Consider the following 11,192-nt stretch of genomic DNA (forward strand, 5'->3'; position numbering starts at 1 on the left):
GTGCCTATACTATATGGAGATTTCTTGAGGAACGATTTCCAAATTATTCCTTGCAAAACTTAGATGAAATTCTTCATAAGTCTATTGCTTTGAGCAAGATGAATTCCAATGATCCTAAGTTTGGTGATCGTCTATTTGGTCTTACTAATCTTATGCGCGCCAAAGGAGATGTTGGAATCATTAGCAAATATCATCTCCGAAGCTATTAGAATTCATAAAGATGACCATTGTGATGATCATTTATCTAATGAATCACTCTCTCTAGGAATTGATCAATCACAAGATGATGTTGACCATGGATACTATGATGAGGATGATGATAGTGACTTTAATCTCAACGAATCTATGAGACACTTTGGTCTTATGGCTGATCTTCGCGGCTACATGGCTGTAGGAAAGGAATGGGTTCTTGATAGTTGATGTACCGATCACATGACCGGAGACAAGGATATGTTTCGTGAGCTTGCTGAAAACGACGGCCCTCGAAAGTATGTCACTTTTGGTGACAACTCAAAGGGTAAGGTGGTTGGCCTTGGTAAGGTGGCCATCTCACATGATAGCTCCATACAAAATGTCATGCTCGTTGAATCTCTTGGCTATAATTTACTTTCTGTATCTAGACTTGTGGACTTTGGTTTCAATGTCCTATTTACTAAAGTAGATTGCCAAGTGTTTCGCAAAGATAACCACAATATGGTCTTTACCGGTATGCGTAGAGGTGATCTTTACATTATTGATTTCACTAAAAAGGCTCAACCTAGAACTTGCTTAATTTCTAAATCTTCTAAAGGCTGGTTGTGGCATAGAAGGTTAGGTCATGTGGGCATGCGAAATCTCGATAAGCTTATTAAAGGTGATCATATCCTTGGAGTAAAAGATGTTATATTTGACAAGGATAGATTGTGCAGTGCTTGTCAAGCAGGAAAACAAGTTGGAGGAAGCCACCTTGTGAAGAACATCATGACCACGAGAAGACCGCTCGAGCTACTTCATATGGATCTCTTTGGTCCCAATGCCTATAAAAGTCTCAGTGGAAACTCATTTGGTCTAGTCATAGTTGATGATTTTTCAAGATTTACGTGGGTGTTCTTTCTTGATGATAAATCGCAGGTCCAAAAGATCTTCAAGGACTTTGCTAGGAAGGCCCAAAATCAATTTGAAGTGAAGATCAAGAAGGTTCACAGCGACAACGGAACAGAGTTCAAGAACGCAAATGTGGATACCTTTCTTGATGAAGAGGGGATTTCACACGAGTTCTCGGCTATGTACACACCTCAACAAAATGGAGTTGTTGAGAGGAAGAACCGAACTCTTATTGAGACGGAGAGAACGATGCTTGATGAGTACAAGACTCCAAAACACTTTTGGGCGGAAGCGGTTGAGACAGCTTGTCATGCAACAAATCGCTTGTATCTTCACAAGCTACTCGACAAGACGGCATACGAGCTTCTCACTGGTAACAAACCCCAAGTTGGATACTTTCTGGTATTTGGCTCAAAGTGCTACATTCTTGATAAGCATCGTCGTTCTAAATTTGCTCCTAAATCTCATGAAGGTTTCCTACTTGGTTATGGCTCAAACTCTCACACTTACCGTGTCTACAACAATTTCACCCGAAAGGTTGAAGAAACGGTAGATGTGAAGTTTGATGAATCTAACGGCTCGCAAGTAGAGCAATTGCCAATTGATGTAGGAGACAAAGATCCTTCGGAAGCAATCCAAGACTTGTCTATTGGCAAGATTCGTCCAACGGAGGTAAACGGGAGTACCTCATCCGTCCAAGTGGAAGCTTCTACCTCACGTCAAGGTGAACCAAGAGTTGACGTGGAAGCATCCACAAGTGGGACACGCCAAGATGAAGAAAACAAGGAAGTACACCAAGATGAACCTCATCAACCTCCTTCTCCACCTCGACAAGAGAACAACAACGTCAACAATGAAGAAGGCCAAGAAGAAGAACGAGATGATGAAGAAGATGTTCCACCCCGACCCAAGCAAAAGCTCTCACGAGTTCGAGCAAGAGTCTCAAGAGACCATCCCGTCGAACAAATCTTCAATGATATACAAACCGGGAGAATCACTCGCTGTAAAACTCGTTTGGCTAATTTTTGTGAACATTATTCATTCATCTCTAGCATTGAACCCATGAAGGTTGAAGAAGCATTGGAAGATCCAGATTGGATAAACGCCATGCACGAAGAGCTACACAACTTTGAGAGAAACCAAGTGTGGACATTGGTCGAGAAGTCCGACAACAACCACAACATCATTGGTACCAAATGGGTGTTTCGCAACAAGCAAGATGAAGATGGACAAGTTGTTCGCAACAAAGCACGTCTAGTCGCCCAAGGCTACTCTCAAGTCGAAGGAATGGACTATGGTGAGACATATGACCCCGTTGCTAGGCTTGAGTCCATCCGCATCTTACTTGCCTATGTTAATCACCATGATATCACCTTATAGAAAATGGACATTAAAAGTGCTTTTCTAAATGGTGAAATTGAGGAGGAAGTTTATGTTAAACAACCTCCCGGCTTTGTTAATCCTAAAAAACCCGACCATGTTTACAAACTTCACAAAGCTCTTTATGGTCTTAAACAAGCTCCTAGAGCGTGGTATAAATGCTTGACTAAGTTCCTTATTGAAAAAGGCTTTGAGATTGGAAAAACTGATTCTACTCTTTTTACTAAAAGGGTTAATGGTGAATTATTTGTGTGCCAAATTTGTGTTGATGATATCATATTTTGTTCGACTAACCCTCATTTTAGTGAAAAGTTTGGAAAGCTAATGTCGGAGAAGTTTGAGATGTCTATGATGAGTGAACTCAAGTTCTTTCTTGGTTTGCAAATCAAGCAAACTAAGGAAGGCACCTTTGTCTCTCAAACAAAGTATACCAAGTACTTATTCAAGAAGTTCAACATCCATGAAAGCAAAGGTATGAAAACTCCCATGCCTACTAGTGGACATCTTGACTTGACTAAGGATGGCAAACCGGTTGACCAAAAGGTTTACCGTGCTATGATTGGTTCATTGTTATATCTATGTGCCTCCCATCCCGATATTATGCTAAGTGTGTGCATGTGTGCATGATATCAAGCGGCCCCCAAAGCATGTCATCTTAAGGCCGTGAAAAGGATAGTGAGATACTTAATTCATACACCAAATTTTGGCATTTGGTATCCTAAGAGGTCTTCTTTTGATCTTGTTGGCTACTCCGATTCGGACTATGCCGGAGACAAGGTTGATAGGAAGTCCACTTCAGGTACTTGTCAATTTCTTGGTAGATCTCTTGTGTCTTGGTCCTCCAAGGAACAAAACTCGGTATCCTTATCCACCACCGAAGCGGAATACATTGCCGCCGGTTCATGTTGTGCTCAATTACTTTGGATGACCCAAACTCTTAAAGATTATGGGATCTATGTGAAACATGTTCCATTGCTTTGTGACAATGAAAGTGCTATTAAGTTGCCCATAATCCCGTGCAACATTCTCGAACTTAGCATATTGAAGTTTGTCATCATTTCATTCGAGATCATGTTGCTAAAGGAGACATTGATCTTAAGCATGTTCGTACCGATAAGCTATTGGCGGATATATTCACCGCTTGATGAGAAAGTATTTTGCCGTTTGAGAGGTGAATTGAACATCATTGATGCTTCAAACTTGGAGTAGAAACTCCATTTGGATACATGCAAGGCATGAGCCTTTGACTAATCCTTGATATTTCTCTTATGATGATGATCATATGTCTTGGATATATACTTGTACCCTTGCATGCTATCTAACCCTTGTAGGTACTTGGATGAATCTAATTCTATGAGATTTCAACTCACTCACATCTTGATCAATCTCTACATCACCAAGTCTCTACAATATGGTGGTTGAAGACAAGGAAGCATGAAACCTTTCAACATATCCTTTGACAATTTTTCTATATCAAATTTCATTTGGTATCAAACTTCATGATTGTCATTTTGGATACACAGGTGCTCTTCCTTGCAAGATTAACCCATGTAGGTAGATGAACTCAAACTACAAGTGGTGCTCCCAATTCTTGATGGGCTACATGAACCTTGAGCATCCCACACAAGTTCAACTACATCATCAAGGTCAACACCACCACCCAAGGTATGTCATTCCATCTTAGAGAAGCTTTACCCCAAGACATGGTTCAAAGCAGCGCAACAAGATGTGAATACATCAAAATGCTTAAACAAAAAATGGTAACCCCATTTTGAGCTTAAACGATGAGTATGACCTATGATCAAGTGTTCTCACTTGACTCCTCGGTCAATATACTCTAACATAGGTGACTTTGTCATCGACCAATTCTAGATGAAGTTCTCTAGTGTTTCTCTGTGCTCTTGCATTTGGCTTATGCATGTTTGTTTCCCCTTTCACAAAACTTCATCTAGATTTCTTTCCTTTTCCCTGTTCTGTTCTGCATTCCCTGCATCCAATTCATTGCAAATCCTTAAGTAAATTCCCTGCAAATCTTTGTGAGATCTTACTTGCCTAGTGAGCTGAGGTGACAAATGTTCTCTCTGTGTTGAACTCGGACACACCGGATTGCCTCTTTTGGTCAAACCGAACCATCTCGGTGCCGCCGAAGAAAACAACTCGGTGCTACCAATTTCAATGCTGAGAAAACAATTTGCCATTTGCATCCTGCATACTTGTTCCAGCTCCACTCAATGATTCTTGTCCTCTACCTGCATCACATTATACATGTTGCTTTGTTAGGTGACTCAAGGACCAAACCTATTAGACTCAAACTCCAGAAGACCCTTCTTGGAAATTGAAGTCAAAGGGGGAGAGAGAGATCACATCAAAGCTTAATCACTTCAAAGGGGGAGAATGCTTAATCACATCAAAGAGCCCCAGATGCTTGGTATTCAAGAGGAGAGAAGTCACATGTCTTTAAGAGGGGAAAGACATGTTAGCTTGTGTTATGATTATTGTTGCTCTGATTTTATTTTGCTCTGATTTTGTTGTGCTCTGATTTTCTTTTCCCTATGTTCTCCCATTATCCAATGCAAGATTCAGGGGGAGAAAGACTTCTAAGGGAAGGAAATCTTGAATTCATTTCATATCGTTTACCTTTGGGGACATGTCTATATCCAATAGGAGTACCTAGTACTCACTCTCTACATGTCATCCCAATCTTGGTACTTTTGTGGTTTGCAGTTCTTGCTCTGTTTAGTAGATGTTTATGTGTTATCTAACCTTGTTTAGTCAGGTTCATCTCTTCCAAAGCCAGCTCAAGACCACAAGGTAAGTATATGCATCACAGTCATGTGCATGATGATCTCTTGCTGATGTACATATTGTTTGCAAGAAGGACTCATGAACATGAAGGTACACTTCCTTTATTCACACCATTTGCTCTAATGCATATAGCCAAGATACATGTAACTCATTGCTTGCCCTGTCATGATTATGCATCCACATGCTCTCACATTACATATGTACATGAATGCATACATGTAGGGGGAGTCTATGCATGTTACATGTCCTTCCAAAGCTCCACCTGCCTTTCTCTATATCTTTATCTAAAGCTTTGATGTATGTTGTCATCAATTACCAAAAAGGGGGAGATTGAAAGCACAAGTGCTCCCTGGGCGATTTTGGTAATTAATGTCAACATATCTCTTGTTGGACTAATACTTTTACCTAGTATATTTCAGATGAGTTCAACAGTGGAGTGGATGGACAAGAGGATGTGGAACCCCTTCAAGATGCTAAGAAAAGAAGATTGGCAAAAGCTCAGGACTCTACATTTTCTATTTTCTGTGCAAGATCACATTGAGTCCATAGGAAAGCCAATACTATTAAAAGGGGATGAGGTGTTGCTTAATGGCTTGCTTGCTCAAAGTGCTTAGTGATATGCTCCAAAACCCTCAACCACTTTCTCATTCCACATTTGTCCTAAACCCAAAAGTCAAACTCGGCCCCACTGATTTGATCTATCCGGCGTCACCGAGTTCATTTGACATAGCCACTGCCAGAAACCCTAATCAATTCGGTCTCACAGATGGGATCTCGGTCTCACCGAGATGGGCTTGCAAACTCTCTGTTGCCTGTTGCAACTATTTCGGTCTCACCGAGATATGCAATTGGTCCCACCGAGTTTGCTTGACCAACTCTCTGTTTCGCTTATTACCAAAATCGGTCCCACCGAGTTTGTGTAATCGGTCAAACCGAGTTGAGGTTTTACCCTAACCCTAGCACATCGGTCACACCGAGTTGATCATATCAGTCCCACCGAAAATCCTAACGTTCACTTTTTGAACCATATCGGTCTGACCGAGTTTAACGATTCGGTCCCACTAAGTTTGGTGATTTGTGTGTAACGGCTAGATTTTGTGTGGAGGCTATATATACCCCTTCACCCACTCTTCATTCATGGAGAGAGCCATCAGAACGTGCCTACACTTCCAGCATACATTTTCTGAGAGAGAAACACCTACTCATGTGTTGAGACCAAGATATTCCATTCCAACCACAAGAATCTTGATCTCTAGCCTTCCCCAAGTTGCTTTCCACTCAAATCATCTTTCCACCAAATCAAAATCTGTGTGAGAGAGTTGAGTGTTGGGGAGACTATCATTTGAAGCACAAGAGCAAGGAGTTCATCATCAACACACCATCTATTACCTTTTGGAGAGTGGTGTCTCCTAGATTGGTTAGGTGTCACTTGGGAGCCTCCGTCAATATTGTGGAGTTGAACCAAGGAGTTTGTACGGGCAAGGAGATCGCCTACTTCGTGAAGATCTACCCTACTGAGGCAAGTCCTTCATGGGCGATGCCCATGGTGGGATAGACAAGGTTGCTTCTTCGTGGACCCTTCGTGGGTGGAGCCCTCCGTGGACTCGCGCAACCGTTACCCTTCATGGGTTGAATTCTCCATCAACGTGGATGTAAGATAGCACCACCTATCGGAACCACGCCAAAAAACTCTGTGTCTCCAATTGCGTTTGCATACTCCAATCCCATCCCTTTACATTCTTGCAACTTGCATGCTTTACTTTACGCTGCTCATATACTCTTGCCATGCTTGCTTGAAATGTATTGTGAATGTTTAAACTTGCACTAAAACTCCACCTTAACTTGAAGAAATTAAAAACTGCTACTTTTCTTTGTTGAGGGTCTAATCACCCCCCTCTAGACACCTCTTCTCGATCCTTTCAACAATTTTCCGCTGGACTTTGACCTTCTATTGAACCATCAGTACCAGCATAATCTGCAGGATTATTCCGCTTTCGTTTTCGTGTGTCCTTAGTACTAAAACCATCCCCTGTTATTCTATATTCCTTCCTCTTTCTATGTGCCATATTAAGTCAACCCGGCAAGAAAAAGGAATAACAATTTAGTTCTTCAAAATATATTGATGCGTGATACAGACGAACTGAACTTTGATGTTAGACAACCACATGATAGGAGGATGTAATATGTATGAAAAACAGGACGACATGAGATAATCAGAACTATGATGTGTAAACTAAGCAGAAGACATTTCACTAAATTAGAAGCAATGCAATGGAAGGTAGACACCATATGAAAGATGCTACAAATATCGCTCTGCCAAGTTAACAGTGTCTCGTCGTAACTGGCGTTTAAACAAATGTGAAGCAGTACAAGAAATAATTCATATGCAAGATGCTAACAACATCACACTACCAAGTTAAAGGTCTCTCGTCATTAGTGCCATTGCACATTCACAACATTGCATATTCATAGCTTATGATTTGTAAACTAAGCAGAAGACATTTCAACAAATTAGAAGCAATGAAAGCTAGACACCATATGGAAATGCAACGAATATCACTCTACCAAGTTAAAACTGTCTTGTCATAAGTGCCATTTCAACAAATTAGAAGTAGTACAAGCTAGAAAAGAATGCGAGATGTAAGGCAAACACATGATACCAGGATGGAATATGTTTGAAAAACAGGACGACATGGCATATTCACAACTGTTTGTGTAAACTAAGCAGAAGCCATTTCAACTAATAAGAAGCAATGCAAGCTAGACACCGTATGCAACATGCAAGACAATATCACACTGCCAAGCTAGAGAAAGCACCTGGGATGCCGGTTTCGCCGGAAGACTGCCATCAGACCCTGCCTTATTTTTTTCCTTCCCGTTTCTTAGTTTTATTGCCTTGTCAAGTCAAACCCACAAGAAAAATGAATAAAAGTTCGCTTTTCAGAACTCATTGATGTAGGATGCTGACAAGCACTACTTTAATGTAAGGCGACTGCATGATAGGATGATTGAATGTGTAACAAAAAAGGACAACATTGCATATTCACAGCTATGATGTGTAAACTAAGCAGAAGGCATTTCAACAAATTAGAAGCAATTAAAGCTAGACACCATATGAAAGATGCAACGAATATCACTCTACCAAGTTAAAATTGTCTCGTCATAAGTGCCATTTAAACAAATTAGTAGTACAAGCTAGAAAAGAATGCGAGATCTAACCTATATCACACTCCCAAGTCAAACGTATCTTATGATAAGTGATTGTTGCAGGTTACACAACAATAGTACTTTGATGTAAGAACATGGTGTGATAGACAGATATTGTATGTTCTAGAAACAGGAACACATGTCTTATTCACAAGTATAATGTGTAAAGTAATCAGATGGAATTCAAGAAAATTAGAAGCAATACAAGCTAGACATCATACATAACATGCAACCACATATAACAGTGCCAAGTTAGAGGGAGCACCTGTGATGGTGCACTAGGGGAGACGTGCTCATCATCAACACATCTACGTTGAGTGTCTATGCATGTGTTGTCATGCAAATCATCTTGAGGGGGGGGGGGGGGGTGGAGGAGTAGAATCTGTAGAGGCCCTCCGTTTGGAAGGAGCACCTTTATCCGCTGCCTTGCTAACTTCCTTCTGCTTTATTGATTTTGAATTGTCAAGTAAAACCGACAAGAAAAAGCAATAAAATTCACTCTTCTGAACTCATTCGTGCATGATACTGACAATCACTACTTTGATGTAAGGCAAACAAATGATACCAGGATGGAATATGTACGAAAAACAGGACGGCATGGCATATTCACAACTGTTTGTGTAAACTAAGCAGAAGCCATTTCAACAAATAAGACGCAATGCAATCTACACAGCACATGAAAGATGCAACCAATATGACCCTGCCAAGTTAAAAGCGTCCCATCATAAATGGCATTTCAACAAATTAGAAGCAGCGCATGCTATAAATCATATGAAAGATGCAACTAATATCGCACTGCATATACTAAAGGTGTCTCGTCATATTGATTGATGCGGGATACAAAAAAAATAGTTTTATGTAAGGACATGCTTAATAGACAGATGTACTATGTACTAAAAACAGGAAGGCATGTCACATTAACAAGTATAATGTATAAACTAAGTAGAATAGCACATGCAATTTAACCAGATTGGAAGAATTACAATCTAGACACCATATGCAACATGCAACCACATATCACGCTGCCAAGTTAGAGCAAGCACCTGCGATGCTCATGTAGGGGAAATGCGGTAATCAACTACAAAGCTATGTTCACTATCTTCATCTAGCCTTGATGTTTCTTGAGAATCATGTGGGGAGGCTGATGCTGCATTCTTTAAATGAGGATCTTTACTCACAGTAGTCCACTGGTCTGACTGCCTCATCATAAGTGATTGATGAGGGATACACAAGAACATTAGTTTGATGTAAGAACATGGTTAATAGACAGATGTACTAGTATGTACCAAAAACAGGAAGGCGTGTCATATTCAAAGGTATAATGTGTAAGCTAAGCAGATGCAATTTAACCAAATTGGAAGCAATACAAGCTAGACATCCGGTTGGAGTGGTGAGCATGATCATCTAGGACCGGAGAGCCTGGTGGGAGGCGGGCTGCTTCGCCACCTTTTTAGTTGGCTTCCAGGTGATGCCTGTCTATGCCGAGCTTGTTATTGGCTCAGCCAGTGCCCTGACTAGCTATTTGTCTTCTGGTGCTCCCGGGATGGTGGTTCATGTAAAAAATATCTTTCCTTATCTTAATAAAGACCGACTTAGGCCTTTCGAATACATGCTAGACACCATATGCAACATGCAACCACATATGACACCGTGAAGTTAAAGCAAGCACCTGGGATGGTGGTTCACGGCAAGCGAGATCATCAACTTCATAGCTACGTTTACCGTCTCCATCTATTGAACATCCAACCTTTAAAGAGAAAACACGTGTCTTGCCTGCCCGCAAAGCAAGCAGGAGCGACTTCTCTCTTTTCTTTTCTGCTTCTGTTAAGGCAGAGTCTGAAATACCCTTGCATAAAAACACAATAGTGAGAGTATGGGTGAAGTGTGTGCAGAACTAGTGCACTGTAAAAGTAGCAGATAGCAGGTGGCTGAAAAATAAATGACAGGAGACATATGATAGCTCTACAACATTGCATGGAAAACGAAATTAGATTCTACTCCGTATGATTTTGTAATATATGAGCACAGGGATGGCTGGGAAATGCAGGTACTCCTCCAGCACACCACCACATGTGGTCCTATCAAAATAACAGTCGACTGAAAATAAATAGGTCAGTCGATTTTTTTATGAACTGTCCGATCTATAAGGAATGGGCAGATGGCCTTCGTCTGCCTCCCGCCACCCACTGTTGACGATCTTTCTCGAACCGCCAACGACCACCGGCCCAGACCCCTGCCTCCGCCGCCCCGCCCTCCCCTCGACCTCACACCACCGCCGTGCTTGGCAGCGCCCCCCGACCATCCCTTTAATCCCGGCCGACCTCCAGATCGGGCGCCAGCAACTCTAGGCCCCACAACCCCCTAAGATAAACATCGAGGCGCTGCTTCCCCGGCGTAATAGGCAGACTAGCGCCTGTTACGCCGGGGAATGCTTCCTTTAATTGGGAATCAACTGACCAGGAATTGAAATCCAGGGGGGCGACGGACCTCTAGCTAAGGTGAAATAGTATATGAGGAGAAACCTTGTGCATCGCGAGTTACTAGGAACATCTAGTATCAAGAAGAAGCGGTCAACTAGTGTCTTCTGTGGGATGAATACCGTGCAAGCAGACACGTAAGATTTGCACGAATAAGGGAAGAGGAGTACCATTTCCGGTTGCCAGTGCTGGGTCCTCCGGATGTCGCGGCGATTTTCTTGGTTTTACCTGGGGAACCAC

The sequence above is a fragment of the Aegilops tauschii genome, chromosome 4, assembly GCF_002575655.3.
Source record: "Aegilops tauschii subsp. strangulata cultivar AL8/78 chromosome 4, Aet v6.0, whole genome shotgun sequence".
NCBI classification, from domain to species: domain Eukaryota; kingdom Viridiplantae; phylum Streptophyta; class Magnoliopsida; order Poales; family Poaceae; genus Aegilops; species Aegilops tauschii.